The 17,338-nt window shown below is 48.5% G+C and overlaps 1 protein-coding gene across 1 annotated transcript in view; it reads left to right on the top strand.

The window, feature by feature from the left end:
* The first annotated feature begins 7,694 nt into the window (after positions 1–7,694).
* Positions 7,695–17,338, top strand: part of NSD3 (nuclear receptor binding SET domain protein 3) — a 170,540-nt gene continuing 160,896 nt past the window's right edge. The window contains exon 1 of the mRNA XM_056570934.1: positions 7,695–7,802. The gene's annotated coding sequence lies outside the window, so the exon portion shown is untranslated. The remainder of the gene's footprint in view (positions 7,803–17,338) is intronic.

Below are 17,338 nucleotides of genomic sequence, written 5' to 3'. Positions count from 1 at the left end.
TAGCCCCAGACATATTTTGTGAAAGCCATGGGGCCTAGGAAAGGAGACAGAATAGTAGTTGATGCCGGAGGGGACCACAGAAGAGCATTAGGGTGATAAGGCGCTAGCCATAGGCGTTCAATTTGCATCCAGTGGCTGTAAGCATGATAGGAGGACCAAGCCGCAAGATGCCGCAGGTGGGCATCCCAATAGTATTTAACGACATCCGGGACAGCTAAACCACCCAATTCCCGACTAGCCATCATAACCGACATCGGGAGCCGATGTCTCTTCCCATCCCACATGAAACGGAAAATAGCCGATTGAAAGGCGCGTAGGGCAGATAGCGGAACCCGCATCGGCAATGTCTCAAAAAAATAGAGCAATTTCGGGAGGATAGTCATTTTCACCGCCGCAATACGGCCAAAAAAAGAAATATACTGCAAGCGCCACTTATCTAGCAGGGCCCGAAGGTCCCGAAAGAGAGGGAGATAGTTAGTGGAATAAAGAGAGGAGTAGTGAGAATTAATATGAACCCCAAAATATCTAATAGCAGAGGAAGACCACCGAAAAGAGTAGTTAGAGCGTAGCTGGTTAGAAAGAGATAAGGGAAGATTTAGCGGAAGGGCCTCTGACTTAGAGAGATTAACTTTATACCCTGAAACCTCCCCATAAGCGTTTAGAGTTTTGTACAGATTAGGAAGGGAAATTAGAGGACGTGTGATGGTAAGAAGAACATCATCAGCAAACAGGCATATCTTAAAGTCCTTATTATGTAAAGAAACACCAGTAATGTCCGGGTCCCTCCTGATCATGGCCGCCAGGGGCTCAATACACAATGCAAAAACCAGAGGGGACAGCGGGCATCCCTGACGGGTTCCATTAGACAGGGGAAAGACAGGAGAAGGCGCATGAGGAAGCTTAAGAGAAGCAGTGGGGAAGGAGTATAGACCCATCAGAGCAGTTAAAAAGTTACCCGTGATCCCAAATTTCTGAAGGGTAGCAAAAAGGAAAGGCCATCCAAGTCTATCAAAGGCCTTCTCAGCATCTAAACTAAGAAGTAGCGCTTGCTCAGACCTTCGATTGACTAAGTCAATGAGATCTATTACCCTCCTGGTGTTGTCCCCTCCCTGACGGCATGGGATAAACCCAACTTGATCCTTGTGTATGAGGGTGGGGAGAAAAGAGCAAAGTCTGGTCGCCAACACCTTGGAAAATAATTTCAAGTCGGAATTGAGAAGGGCAATAGGACGGTAACTAGAGCAATCGTGTGGGTCTTTGCCCGGCTTGGGTATCAGAGTGATAAGAGAGTGCAGAAAGGACTGGGGAATTGGCTCACCCTCCATAAAGGAGTTAAAGAGTGGCACAAGCTTAGGGATCAGGGTGGAGGAGAAGGTTTTATAATAAAGGTATGTGAAGCCGTCTGGGCCGGGGGAACGACCCGCAGGTAGAGACTTAAGCACCTCAAGGAGTTCCTCCCCCGCTATAGGTGCATTCAAGACACCCCGATCGGCCTCCGTCAGTGAGGGCAGGCCACAACGGGAGAGATAAGATTCAAGGGCAGCAGCCCGCTCCACCGGACCAGACGGCAATTGTGAGGGTAGAGAGTAAAGTTTCGTATAATAGTCCACAAAAAGGCGAGAAATAGTAGCAGGATGATAATGGAGAACCCCAGAAGAATCCTTTAAAGCAGAAGGGGATTGAGCAACCGCTCGGTCCCACAGGCGCCTGGCTAGCATAGTATGAGCTTTATTGCCCTTCTCATAAAAACGTTGTTTAGCAAATAGCAACTGACGTTCAACCTTATGAAGAGCCAGGTCACCCAGCTGGGCCCGCGCGGCCACCAAGCCCCGTAGAGTCATCAAAGAAGGTGCAGACAGCAAGAGGGCCTCCAGGCGAGAGATCTCTGCGCGGAGTTCCTTGGAGCGAGTCACAGCATCACGTTTAAGTTAGGTGCCAAGGGCAATACAATGCCCTCTGACCACAGCTTTATGTGCCTCCCAGAGGACAGCCTGAGAAGTGACCGAACCCTCATTGGTAGCAAAATAGTCAGCGATGCTTTTCTGAATCGACTCCCGGGAAGGCAGCGATTTGAGGAGAGAATCATTCAATCGCCAGTGGCAAGACCGAAGAGAGGAAGGTGTGGAAAGGAAGGACAGGAGGACAGGACAGTGATCTGACCAGGAGATAGGATCAAGGGAAGCACCTGAAAGCATGCGCACCATAGGAAAATTACCAAAAAAGTAATCAATACGCGTATGTAATTTATGGGGGTGGGAGTAGAAGGTAAAAGAGTGCTCCGTCGGGTGATTTATACGCCATAAGTCATACAATGAGGACGCCCTGATAAGTCGTCGAAAAAGCAACGCTAAGCGCAATTGGGAGGGGGGTGTTGGAGCATTAGTCAGGGAGTGACGATCCAGGGAAGGAGAGAAAATGAGATTGAAATCCCCCCCAAACAACCAAGCAGAGGAAGGGTATGTATGCAATTTAGCAACAACTCTACGTAGAAAGGGGATCTGAGAGGTATTAGGGGCATATACATTACAAAGCAACAGCGTGACACCACCCAGGACACCCTCCACCACCACATAACGCCCCTGAGAATCTAGAAGGGTAGAGGTAACCTGGAGGGGGCAAGTCCTAGAGACCAATATAGCCACCCCAGCAAATTTCCTACTAGATACAGCTGAGTATACCTGCGGGTAGAGGTGCTGAAGGAATTGGAAAGATCCAGAACAGTCGAAGTGCGTCTCCTGAAGGAAAACTATATCTGCTCGAAGCCCAATGAGCTCCCTCTGCAACAAGCGCCGTTTAGTAGGGGAATTGAGCCCCTTAACATTCAAAGAGACGCACTTAACCATTGTGGAATGAAAGGAGAAATAAATAGCCAATAGGGATTTAGACTTACAAAAGCGTACAGAAGGATCAGTGTAGAACAGTGAAGAGGCATTAGCGGGCTCAGCATCACAGAATCAATTCTCCAAGAGAAGAAACCTGTAGTAAAGGAAGAAGGAAGGAGAAGGGAAAGGGAAGAACATAAGGGGAGGGACACAGACCACAGACAAACCAGACAACAAGAAACAATAAAAAAACAACAAATAAGGAAAAAAGGAACCATTGACTGAAAAGCCAATGCGGAGGCCACGACCACAACAGTGGGCCCCAGACCTAAGCATGGGCACACCATTGCCATGACCTCAAGGGGGGAAATGGGAGACACCACCAATAGAGTGCCACAAAGAAGACCAAGACCCCGCTCCGAGGCCATAGCAAAACAAAGTATCAAGACTAAAACCATCAGTGACCGAAAAATGCAATAACAGAGTAAACAACAGCATATAATAATAAATCTAAGAGCGCCAACAGTAAAGGGAGGGGAAGGATCCCCAGCAGCTAGGGAGGCAAAGGGGTCATAGCAGGCCTAGGAGAGGCAAATCACAATAAAAAATAAAATAAAAAAAAAACCCAGGCCACTCTCGTCAAGTCAGGGGGGAGCTCTGGAAGGACCCCCCCCTGCCCGCGGAGGAGCCGACTTCTTCAGGGAACCAGCACGTCGGGACTGGACAGCCTGCCACACAGAAGGCAAGGGAGGAGGGGGTGACATCAGGTCCCAGTCCATCAGCTGAGGCGTCGGCAGGTTCAACGTGGAGCAGAAGTCCGGAAGGTCCGAGTAGGTACGCAGAACTGCAGAGCGTCCATCCCTACGGGCATGCAACCCAAACGGAAAAGTCCATCTGTAAGGCACCTGATGAGAGCGGAGGACAGCAAGGAGAGGTTGAAGCAAACGTCTCTTCCGGAGGGTCAGCCACGACAGGTCTTGGTAAAGCTGAATAGGGGCCCCATCAAAAACAAAATTCCTCAAGGAGCGCGCTTTGGACATGATAGTTTCTTTAAGTTGGAAGTCATGTATACAGCAAATCACATCCCTCGGAGCACCAGAGACAGACTTAGGACGGAGAGCCCTGTGAGCCCTGTCCAACTTGATCTTGTGAGAGGACGGTTCACCAAGTATGAGGTTGAAGATGGTTTCCAAGGTAGCTGGTAAATCCTCATCCTGGGCAGCTTCCGGCAACCCCCGGACCCTGATGTTATTTCGCCTTCCACGATTGTCCAAATCTTCGACATGAGCATTAAGATCACATAGAAAGTCCCGTTGGGAGGCAATTGTAGAATGGAGTTGAGCAATATAGCCCCTGGTAGCATCATGGGCATCTTCTAAGTCACCCACTCGGTCGGAGACATGCTGGAGATCCCGACGCATTTCTGCAATCTCAGCCCTGCAAGCTTCCCTAACTTCATCAACCAGTGCACGGAAGTCATCCTTCGTAGGCATCCGGGAAATAAGCTGGCTCAGGTCGGCAAAAGCTGATGAGGGCAAAGGCAAGCCAGAGCAGGGGACATCCATCTCAGAAAGGGTGTCCCAAGAGTTGGAGACTGGCGTTGACACGGGGGGCCCCCCAGAGGGAGGGCAAGGGGCCCCCCGCGGAGACATGTTGGAGATCTCCTGCGACAGCATGGTAGGCAGCTCACTCCTCTGCGGCAAGGGCTGGGAGATAGGAGGCGGTATGTAGCAGGCAGCCAGGGGGTCCAGGGGAGCGGGTGAGGGCCCAATATGACCCACAGGAGTAGGGCCACTACGTGGGGACAATGTGGATGGGTGAAGTCCAGCACCTTTATTAGGAGGCACAGGTGAGGGGGAGGCCAAGCAGTGCAGAACAGCTGAGCACTGGGATGAGGGAGAGGAAACAGCCCAGTCTGTCACTGATGGGGACCCAGAGGGCCAAGCCACTGACCCAGGGGCCGGGGACACTGATTGCAAGGGCAGCAGGGCAGCAGAGACAGGAGCAGCAGAGTGCAGCAGGGGGCCGTGACTCACCACAGGCTGCGTTTGTGAGGAAGCAGCAGCAGGTCCCGGTCCTTGTGTGTGCGCACTAGCGCGACTCGGGGACGGAGTATGCGAGGCCCCGGTCCCAGCAAAAGCAGCAGAAGCAGGCAGCAGTCCCGGAGGGCTTCCAGCAGGCACAGACAGCAGCGGAGGGCAGGCCGCGGAGACAGCGGTCCGCAGGGAAGGACAGCTGCCGGACCGGGAGCGGAGTCCTAAAGCAGGCCCAGCAATGGCGGACCGAGATGAGGGTGCAGAGGCCGGAGGCTCCAGTAAGTACCTTCGGATGCCGCCCGGGGCAGGGGAGGGCAGCCGGGTTGATGTGGAGGGGTGATTAGCCCGTCGGGAATTCCTCCCCATGGGAGAGCAGGGTCACTGGGATGGTTCCAGAGCAAATTACAGGCCCACGGAGCAGGAGCCGGATCAACAAGCGGCCATCCCGGTCAGCATCCAGACCACGCCCCCCCAGGTTAAACCCTTCTAACCACCATTGCCCCCCCTCCCCGCAGTGCTTGTGTTGTGGGGTGGGGATTGGTTCTAAATCTCATATTTTTTGGTCTTGTCATCTCATAGTGGGAAATTGGAGGATGGTGGCCCGGCTTTTAACATCTGTGTTGGGGGTCTCTGTTCCCCTTGATCCCCTGGTATACCTTCTTCACTTGCCTCCTAGGATCCTGACTAAAAAACCCTTAAGACTCTTTATGTACATTGTTATGACGGCCAAGACACTGATCGATAAACATTGGAAGCGAACGCGGTGAGATCCATCCATGAGATCCGATCCCTCGATTCCCTGACTGCTTCCATAAATAATACTAAACCACTCTTTCTCTCTGTTTGGGAACCGTTTTACTGATCGGCAGCCTCCATGAGTCTGCTACTCTACCCCCCCCCCCCCCTCCTCCTCCTAAACTTTCCCTCTTCCCCCCTCTTTTCTTTGTTTTTCGAGTGTGTTGTTTGTTGTCTTGTGTTTTATGTTATGGTGTTTTGCACACCTTGTCGGAGTGGTCCTCTGTTCTTTGATTCTCCTCTTACTTTGCTTTGTCATATTTTCTTGGTCATGGGTTGTGCAGTGCAACTATTATATGGTTGTTTTGAGTATTTTCTGCATTGCTTATTGTATATTTGGCCAGGTTTGTTTTCCGGGAAACCCGGTGTTGTTTTCCTTGCTGCTTTATATATGATGTTACTTTGTCTTATATTTTTGAAACTCTGAAATAAAAATACAGTTTAAATTAAAAAAAATTGTTACGCTCAGCAGCAGGAGGCAGATGATAGACGTGATCCAGGGTAACATCCGATCGCCACTTGTGGGGACAGGAAGGAATTATTTTTTCCCCTGAGATTCAGATCTCCGGGCTTTTTCTTCTCCTTCCTCTGGATCACCCGGCGGAGGTTCTTCTTCCGGTTCAGCCTTTACTGGACCCAAGAAAGAGTCACAGGCCTCTTAATTTAATAACATACAGGACCTCTGCCTACTGCTGAGGACTCTCTTACAAGAGCATTAGGGCCGGCAACTGATTTATTACTGTTTGTACCTGCACTGGCTGCTGTTTTGAGGTACCAAATGTGATGCTGCCAATGCCCCTGTAAGAGCGCCCAAATAAAAAGAGAATAAAATTCTTATAAAGCTTCTCAATAAAAACGTGCATTTAAAAGTTAAAAAATTTATCCGGTGTCATTTTTTCTAGCATTTTTCCATAACTCACCATCAACATATTTCAGAGATCCAATCATTGGTAAATCGTTATATTTTTTGTGCGGAAATATGGCAACTTTTACTCTCTTCCATTAGGAAGAGTAAGCCAGGCTCTGTGGTGTCTTGTGGCCTCTCTCGATTTAGTGGTTCACTATAATCTATGGCAGAAATTAGGGGAGATTATGCTAGAATCTACTCCGGCATGGCTTTTGACCCCGTATTGTGTGACTCACCATAGCAATCCTGAGATATGACTATATGCACTATTGTGGGGACTGGACCCAGGTGAAAGGTTAGCTGGTGGAAAGACTTGTGGAATTGCTGGGCCTTGCAGTGCAATACAGCCTTTTCATGGTAGTACAATGTAGCATGGATAGCGGCAGACTACTGAATACCCCTAATAGCAGATTGCACAAAGAAATAAGCGGCCACATAATAGTGGTCTCCTGCGTTCACTACCTCCTATAAGATAGATTAATGGTCATTTACACTAGAAAGTATAACAAAATAGAAAGAAAACACCAGCGCTGAATAGATCCTGTACAAGCTGCCTAGATACAACAGGTGGATCTCGGCTAAAACCACCAAAAATGGAGCTGTATACTATATAAATGTGTATCGGCGCTCTAATAATAAAAACTATAAATAGTAATAGAGGCTCACTTACTAAAAATCCTGATGGGGTGTGTACTCAGAATCTCTGCCCAGAAGGAAGTTCTTGTCTCCACTTAAAAATCCTGCAAAGCTGTAAATCCGTGTCCTTGATAGTATAGAGCTTGTCCCGTTATACTTGCTTTTTCTGCTTGGAGTAGTTTACAGAAGTCCGTGGTTCCAGTCAGCCTATTAGCCGGTTTCGTAAAGTAACGCTTTCCTTCATCAGAGAGGATAATCCATCTCTGATGAAGGAAAGCGTTACTTTCCGAAACGCGTTAGATGCTTTTTGGCTTTGCGCTCTCCCTGTAGTAGTGACGTCACTCACAGTGCTAGGTCACAGCACTCCATAATCCTCTAACAGTACAGAAAGCCGGTGAGACACCACCGGCCGGGGCAGATCTCCCGGCTAATAGGCTGACTGGAACCACGGACTTCTGTAAACTACTCCAAGCAGAGAAAGCAAGAATAACGGGACAAGCTCCATAATATCAAGGACACGGATTTACAGCTTTGCAGGATTTTTAAGTGGAGACTTAAACTTCCTTCTGGGCAGAGATTCTGAGTACACTCCCCATCAGGATTTTAGTAAGTGAGCCCCTATTTCTATTTATAGTTTTTATTATTAGAGCGACGATACACATTTATATATATTGTATGCACTAGAAAGTAGTTGAAGGGTGCTTCTAGAGATTTAAATAAGGATAGAATTGGGCACTTCAGGGGTGTCCACCCATCTTCCCCCAGATCCGATTGAACTTAGAAAGGCACTTCCATTTCAGATTCCCACCCCTCTTCAATCTAATAACAGTATGGAGATACAATGTCTTCATCAAACTGCCACTTCTGGTGGCAATGGATGGGTTACCCAAGGTAGTGCCCTAATTACTTGATAAATTAAATAATAATTAAATAAATAATTACTTATTAATCTACTTAATAAAAATGCATCTGTGCTGTGTATAAATAGGGTCTTATTATATTATCTCCTCCCTCTGCTAGAAGTTTTCACTATCCAAACCTATGTAATGGTTGTTATTCTCAATTCTGTTTAACATCAGTAGATGTCGGTGTTGTAAGCTATTGTACAGTGTCAGTGCATGCCACATGTAGTGTGTATGTGCGTTAACCCTTACTCTGCTTGTCATGAATAGTGGTATAAGTCTGCCACCTGGCAGCCATGGATGGAGTATTTAAGCACTTCCCCTTGAGCCTTACCTCTCTCCTCACCTGTCACGGCCTTAACACAATGGTAGGATGACCACCTCCCCTCCCCCTCCTTTCTTTTGCCTCCCTTCCCCCCCTTATTTGTTGGTCTGATTTGTCTTTCCTCGTGTGTCTGTGTTAGTGTTTGTCCTTTTTCCTCCTGGGATCCCCAGGAGATCTTGAATTTGGTAAATGTTTCTTTGTTTATGGCCATAGTGGACCTCAGCTCATGACCGTTTGTCTTCATCTGACTTAGAGGTATCTTTACCCTTTCTTGTTATCTGTGGATAACATAATCGCCGGACCCAGAGTGGTCCCATTGCTGTCTTGTGACGGTTACTCAGGGACTCTGATCCCCGCTCAATGGCTACCTCTGTTTTTCACCCTGCATTTTGATTGCTTTCTGTTCATTGCACTATTGACCATGTTTCACATGTAACTGTTTATTCAAAAACTTTAATAAAAATATTTTGGAAAAACAAAACAAAAAGTGTACATGTATGTCCTGAGAAGCATCTGATGCAGGATATGCCCTTGCTTAATAGACCACAACAGGTCCCAGCTGGTATGAGAGGCCAGGGACCCACCACTAATGGCAAACATCAGCCATCACACTAATGCCCGCAAATAAGCAGTTCTTTAGGGTCCATTTGCATAATCTTCCTTCTGGCAGCCTGTACAAGTGGATTGCCGATATTACTGATCAGTACTTTGCCAATGCATAGCACTGAACACTAAGAGCAATTAAGTGATTGTTATAGAAGATCTCCGGCAAAAAAATAACCATGTAAATAAATACGTAGGTAATCGCGGGAGTCCGACCGCTGGGGCAATCACCGGGACGGGACCCGGCTCTTAGTGAGGAGTGTGTGCTGTCGCCGGCACACGCTCTATTCATTCCTATGGGAGCACCGAAAAGGCCCGATTACAGCTCTCAGGCATCATCGGTGCTCCCATAGGAATTCATGGAGTACATGCTGTCTACCGGTAGACAACACGCGCTCCTCACTGAGAGCACCATGGTCCGGCTCCAGTAATCGCGAGGGGCCCCAGGGGTCGGACTCCCAGCGATCAGCTGCTTATCCCCTATCCTATGGATAAGGGCTAAGTAGTTTTTTTTGCTGGAGTACACCTTTAAAAAATTGAAAAAAATTACAAATAAAAATGTGTAAAACAAAGTCTTTCAAAATACACATAGGCCCGTCCCCCATTAAAAATTTAAATCACCTTCCTTTTTCCCATTTTATAAAAAAAATATAGAATATGTAAAAAAAAATAAAACTAAACAGATTTGGTATCACCATGTGTGGAAATGTCTGAACTATTAAAATATAATATTAATATCATGGCGTAAATGTAAAAAAAATACCAAAAATAAATAAATAAATACCAAAGCCAAAAATTGCAGATTTTTGGTCACATCACATCCCAGAAAAAAATGGAAGAAAAAGTGATAAAAAAAAGTCTCATATTTGCAAAAGTGGTACTGATAAATACTACAGTGGGACCGATGAGCCTTTATATAACCCCATATATGAACAAAAAAGATTAGGGGACAGAATAGAAAAAGTTTTGTTTTATGAACACTGTGTGAAAAAGAGAGCTGGGGAAAGGTCCATAGTCAGTCCAGTTAGTAGCTGAATCTTGACCTCTTCCTAGAAATGTGTGAGCAAGATGCAAAAAAATGTGCAGGAAGGTGCCCACCGAAGAACCACATCACCAGCATAGTGGGGTGACATGAGGCAAAATCCTATGTAAGCCAGCCTGTACTCTGTACCACCTCAATATCAACTTGAAGCCATATTTTAGATAACAAGAAGAAATAGAGACCTTATGTGCCAAGGTAATGAAATTAGACTTCTGGGATGGTGACAACGTGATCTGTAGGTCCGATCCCCATTCGAGGAGGTATGTTGGAGGAGGGGTAAGGATTTCGGCAGAGAGTACACCAAAGATAAGGCTACTCTCAAGGCTCCAGCATCCTCTCACAATACCTCGATGGACGGTTGAGCAGTCTGCTGGAGACTACAGGTTTTCAGTGTGTTGATGAGATTTGTAGTCCCATGGGGTAGTCCCATCTTGCATAAACATGGCTTCCTAACCTCTCTGTCTTGTTTGCAGAAAACAGCCAATTCAGCTATCACCCAATTTGTGTGTCCCCCACTGACTTTAATGGGAGTTGCCTCAACAGCATAGCCCCAAGAACTATATAACACAAACAACGTAGCTCCCGCTTCTATGCTGTATATGTAACTCCTATTACAGTCAATGGGTTATGAGATTGCGTTTGGCAGCCAGCTCAGCTGTTTTTGCAAGTTGCAAACAGGCTGGAATGGGCCAGAAAGCCATGATTTAGCTAGTTGGTAATACTCCTCAACCCCTCGAGGACGCAGGGTGTAAACATATGCCCTGGCTGCCTGGTATTTAGCGCATAAGGATGTGCATTTACACCCTGCAGCATGTACGATCTATGGAGAGAGCGCAGGACCTTGGGTCATTGTATTGACTGCGGGTCCCGGCTTCAATGAGGGTATGATCACTCTGATGCCCGCCATCACCCCTTCAGATGTCATGAAAAATACTGATCACAGCATCTGAAATGTTAGGGGGCTTACAGAGAATCATTGGACCACCCATAACACAATTGGGGGGGGGGGGGGGTCTGATGAGTTAAGATGGCGGCCAGAGCTTCTCTCAGCTGCTGCTGTGCCACTCCAGCAATCTTCTCCTCTGGTTTGCCTTCTGGTAGACCTTAGAAGTAGATCGCTGATATAACTGATCAGTGCTATGCATAGCACTGAACAGTAATAACAGTAATAACAATCAAAAGAGTACTATAAGTAACAATAAATATAATGTCATCCTGTGTGGCGAATGGACTAAACATAAAAAAAATAGTCCAAAATTGCCGATTTTTGGTCACATCTTATATCAGAATAAATGGAATAAAAGGTAATCAAAGTCACATATACACAAAAATGGTACCGATAAAAATAAAGTTTGTTGCCTAGGTTGCAGGCCACCATCACCGCAAACACCTCTTCTAAAGATAAGCGGTGGTCTGTAACCTTGGCAACGAGCTGTCAACACAGGGAGGAAGGTAGCAGTAATATCAAAAGGAGGAAAATTTGCTAAATGAACATATTTACAAAAATCTTTAACTTGGCATGGCCAAGAGTTTAAAGGGGTATTCCGCCTCTGGACATCTTATCCCCTACCCAAAGAATATGGGATAAAATGTCTGATTGTGGGGGGCGTGTTCTGGCAGCGCATGGCGGCGGTCGCATACCTCTAGTGCTCCGCTGCTAGTGTGGCCATACAGCGACTACACAGTGATTTTACCGTTCTTCACTCTCACCCTCTCCCTGCTGATACCGGAGAGCTGTACCATCCGGATGATGGTAAAAAGAGGAGTAAAAAGAGCCCGCTGAAGCTCACGGCCTTCTTCCCTGCAGCAGAGGCCTCTCAAGATGGGGCGTCCATGTCCGCACCGGGGCTCTCAAGCGACTCAATGCGACTCCGCCTCTCCAGCCATCGGTGGTGCCTCACCGGCCTCGTCCTCCTTCCAGAGTAGCAGCGATCCAGGTACCTCTCCGGGGATACCCCCTGACCTGCAGTTGGGGCATCCTCTCTCTGTGCCCAACACACCACAGGTGCAAATGTCCCCGAAATCCCCTGTGCCCCAGGGATCCTGTACAACAACTTCTGCACATGTTGGGATGTCTGCTGCACCCCTGACTGAGCAGACTATGAGAGGCCTGCTGACGGAGCTGAAAACTTCTATTCAACGAGACTTAGACTCGGCAGTTACCAGTATACAACGGGAGATCTCCTCCTTGGGGTCCCGAACTGTGCATATAGAAACTAAGATGGCGGAGCTCACCTTCTCTCACAATGAGGTGGTTGATGCGACCAACTCCCTGGAGGATGAGGTTCTGGCGCTTAGACTGAAAATAGCCGAAATGGAGGATAGGTCACGGCGCAATAACCTGAGGGTCAGAGGAGTCCCTGAGACAGTTAAAACTGAAGACCTTAACCCCTTCCTGACCGACTTCTTTGCCCTCCTGCTGCCTCAGGCATCCTCGCTGGACCTGCTCATGGATAGAGTTCACCGTCTCCCGAAGCCGAAATCCCTACCTGCCACTGCTCCGAGAGATGTGATCCTCCGCCTCCACTTCTTCCACATCAAAGATCAACTGATGACGGTGGCGCGTTCTCCTTCTTCCCTGCCAGAGCGGTTTGCAGAACTACAACTATATGCTGATTTATCTGCAGCTACCTTGGCGAGACGCAGGGAGTTCGGCTCTGGCACGAGAATCCTGAGGGAGCACGGCATACCCTATAAATGGGGTTTTCCCGTAAAGCTGATCATCACTAAAAATGGTGCAAAACATGTTGCCTCCTCTCCTGAGGATTTGGAGAGGCTCTGTGCGGATTGGTGCCTAACGGATGGGACTGTGGCCCCCAAATCCCCGTCGGCGCTCCCTACGCGCAGGATCGAGGAAGAATGGAGCGTAGTTCCCAGCCATAAACGGCGAAGTGATATACTGCACTGTTTGTTCATTAACTGTTCATTTGCCCTGTTCTCTCCCTTTCTGTACAGGAGCAGGTTGGTGGCCTGTCCGGGACTGCTTTGGACTATGGTGGGAGGGTTTATACTGGGGTTGTTGTACCTCTCATTATGGTTCCTTTTCTTACCGTTCAGGGTAATTTCTACAATGTCGCTTTATTTTATGTGGCCCACCTGCGGGAGTGTTCTATTTGTACCCCCACTAGGGCCTACCACATGGTCTTGAATCATATCTACTTAGTTGTTTTATATGTTGTTGCTTTGCTGTTGGTTTGTCCTGTCTGTCTCTCTGTTGTGTTTGTCCCATCTTCATGTGCTACTGAGATCACTGAATCACACATGGTGGCCACCGGGTGCTTAGTATCTATGGTTGCAGTCGCTAGACCTCTGACGCTACCCTCACTTATGTGCGTAGCAGCACTACACACACTGGAGCTAACAGATTGTTATGGGTATTAAGGTAGTGTCCATTAATGCTAAGGGGCTTAATTCTCCTTTTAAGAGGTCATTGGCGTGGAGGGAAGCTAGGAGGCTGCACGCTGATGTTCTCTGTGTTCAGGAGTCGCATTTAAATGCCTCTGATGCCCATCGATTTGCCTACAAACGGTACCCGCACATTTTTCACTCCCCTGCTGTCCACAAAAAGAGGGGGGTACTCATTGCTATAAGGGATACAGTGGCTCTGGAGGTGCTGGCTGTGGAGGCGTGCCCTGAGGGGCATTATGTTATTCTGGTGTGCTTGATTAATAATGTACACTACACTATAACTTCGGTCTATGCACCAAATAGGCGGCAATGTGCCTTCCTTAGAGCTGTCCTTAGGAAGGTGGCGTCCGTCTCACGGGGACATCTTCTCCTTCTGGGTGACTTTAATTTGACTATGTGGCCTTCAGTCGACTCAACCTCCTCTAGAATACACACTGAACCTTCCGGGTTCTTCACTGCCACGTCTCAGGCTGAGCTGTACGATGCCTGGCGGGTGCTTCACCCCACTGAGGCAGACTTTACCTTTTACAGTCATGTACATCGTATATACACTAGAATTGACTACACTCTTGTGTCTCACTCCCTGTTGCCGCTGATAGCTGATGCCTCCATTCTCCCTATCGAATGGTCTGACCACTCCCCTGTCACCCTTACCATTAGAGAATCTTACCAACAACACCCAGTACCTGTGTGGAGACTAAATCCTGGGGTCCTTCACAATACTGAGTATGCTGATACCACCTCCCACATGATCCCTACGTTCTTTAGACTTAATGACACGGGGGACGTCTCTGACACTACCCTTTGGTGTTCCTTTAAGGTGACTCTACGGGGACATTTCATTAGTCAGACGGCCCACGATAGGAAGACCAAACAGCTACAGACTACTGAACTACAACATCATTTAGCAGACCTCCATAGGCGAAACAAACAGCGCTATTCCCCTGCTCTTGCGACCGAAATCTCGCAGGTACAGGCGAAACTACACTCCCTGTCTCTCCACACACATGAAATGGCTCTCAGACGCTTAAAGATGAACTGGTATTGGCAGGGCAACAAAGCGAGCTCCCTCTTGGCTAAACAGCTTAGGAAAAGGGATGCTAAGGCTAGGATTCCCTATATCACTAGAGGAGATGGGGTTAGGGTGATGGACCCTAAGGGAATTGCTGACTGCTTTGCTGCATTTTATGGGAACCTATACAATCTTAGTCAGGATGCCCAGACTCCACAGCCCACGGCGGCCTCTATCGTCTCGTTTTTGTCCTCTGTGTCTTTGCCTTCCCTATCTTCTGACCAGATTGCTGACCTGAGTCCTCCCTTCTCGGTTGAGGAAGTGCTGTCCGCTATTAAGGCGCTTAGGCTCTTGAAATCCCCTGGCCCTGATGGGATCACCAATGAGTTCTACAAACAATTTGACACCCTGGTGGCTCCCTATCTCACTAGGACTTTTAATAGAATTGCTTTGTCCGGATCTCCCCCGGCTGAAATGTTAGAGGCTTTGGTTGTCACCATTCCCAAGCCGGGGAAGCCGCTGGACAATGCAGCTAATTATAGGCCGATATCGCTCCTCAACTGTGATATTAAACTTTACGCCATGGTTCTGGCCTCTCGCCTTAATGCCATTTTGCCTTCTTTGATTAACAGAGATCAGGTAGGTTTTATTAAGGGTCCCCAGACGCTGGACAGCACCAGGAGGTTTATAGACTTGATTGCTAGAGCTAGAGCGGACCGGGCGCCTTCTCTGCTCCTTTCTTTGGACGCGGAGAAGGCGTTCGATCGCGTCCATTGGGGGTTCCTCAGAGAGGTATTGGGGAAATTTGGCTTTCCCCCGGAGACAACACTGCCATTATGGCCCTGTATGCCTCGCCCTCGGCTAGGGTCTTCTCCGGTGGCAGCTTATCTGATAAATTCATACTGAGTAATGGGACTAGGCAAGGGTGTCCCCTGTCCCCCCTGATTTTTACCCTTGTAATGGAGCCCTTTTGTCACGATTCGGCTTACAGGTTGTGGATCCTCTGTGTCAGCGAGGGATTGGCGTGGACCGTGCTGGTGGACCGGTTCTAAGAGGCTACTGGTGTTCACCAGAGCCCGCCGCAAAGCGGGATGGTCTTGCTGCAGCAGTAGCAACCAGGTCGTATCCACTAGCAACGGCTCAACCTCGCTGACTGCTGAGAAGGCGTGGGACAGAAGGACTAGGCAGAGGCAAGGTCAGACGTAGCAGAAGGTCGGGGCAGGCGGCAAGGTTCGTAGTCAAGATGGATAGCAGGAGTTCAGGTAACACAGGCTTTGGACAACACTAAACGCTTAAACTGGCACAAGGCAACAAGATCCGGCAAGGGAGTGCAGGGGAAGTGATGTGATATAGCCTGGGAGCAGGTGGAAGCCAATTAAGCTAATTGGGCCAGGCACCAATCATTGGTGCACTGGCCCTTTAAGTCTCAGAGAGCTGGCGCGCGCGCGCCCTAGAGAGCGGAGCTGCGCGCGCCAGCACATGACAGCAGGGGACCGGGACGGGTAAGTGACTTGGGATGCGATTCGCGAGCGGGCGCGTCCCGCTGTGCGAATCGCATCCCCGACGGCCAAGTCAGTGCAGCGCTCCCGGTCAGCGGGTCTGACCGGAGCGCTGCAGGGAGAGAGACGCCGTGAGCGCTCCGGGGAGGAGCGGGGACCCGGAGTGCTCGGCGTAACACCTTTGCTCAGCGGATTAGGGAGTGTGATAAGATCAGGGGTGTCACCGTGGGTTCTGCCGAACACCGTATAGGACTCTTCGCAGATGATGTCCTGATTTGCTTATCGGACCCACAAATGTCGTTGGATCCGGTGATGCACATCATTGATGAGTTCGGGTCCGCTAGCTACTACAAGATTAACCCGACTAAGACTACCGTTCTACCTATTAATGTCCCCTTAGATATGCAGACTGCTCTCCAGAGTAAATTTCCCTTTGTGTGGGCACAGAAGTATATTCCTTATTTGGGTATCGCATTGACTGCAGTGCCCTCGGATATGATTCCCACTAATTTCTCCATGCTACACTCTCAGCTAAATAAAGAGATCGAGCACTACTCGTTGCTCCCAGTGTCATGGGTGGGACGGGTGGAGGCCTCCAAAATGATGCTCCTTCCTAAGATTTTATATTTTTTTAGGAACGTCCCGATCATTATCCCCGCGAAAATTATAGCCTCGCTTCAAAAACTGCTTTTGCACTTTATTTGGGCGGGCCGGAGACCCAGAGTAAGCGCGCACATGTTGTATCAGCCGGTGAGAGATGGAGGGATGGGAGCTCCCAACCTGAAATGCTACTATAATGCGGTGCTTCTAGATCAGTTGAAGAAATGGTGGCTGGGAGATGACCCTCCTCACTGGGTTGACTTGGAGACGGCCCTGATAGGTACCTCGCCCCTTAACAGTTTTATGTGGTCTCTTCGTTTTTCTCCCTCCTCTGTTCTTCCCCCTACTCTACTATTGCAGCTGCTGTGAGGTTGTGGAGTAAATCAACTGGGGTCCGGACGCTGTGCCCCAACAGATTGATAGACATACCTCTAAGAGCGATTGGGGACCACTTGCTGGACATTGACCTTGAACCCTGGGTCTCGGCGGGTGTCCGAACAGTGGGTGACATATGGACACCAGATGGTATTAGGACTTACTCTGACATAGTGTCTACCTATTCACTGTCACATAAGGACTTCTACAAGTATTTACGCATAAAACATTTTTTGCACTCCCTTAAATGGCCTGATTCTTTATCTCACACCTCTTACGAAACGCTATTTTTTAACTCACAATCTGCTACAAGGGGTATATCTGTCACCTATTCTGCATTACTAACTATTGACACCCCCGACCGATTTGCTTTTCA

Source organism: Hyla sarda, chromosome 4, assembly GCF_029499605.1.
Source record: "Hyla sarda isolate aHylSar1 chromosome 4, aHylSar1.hap1, whole genome shotgun sequence".
Lineage (NCBI taxonomy): Eukaryota > Metazoa > Chordata > Amphibia > Anura > Hylidae > Hyla > Hyla sarda.
The sequence above is the reverse complement of the archived record's forward strand: the minus strand, read 5'-3'. Positions and strand labels throughout refer to the sequence as shown.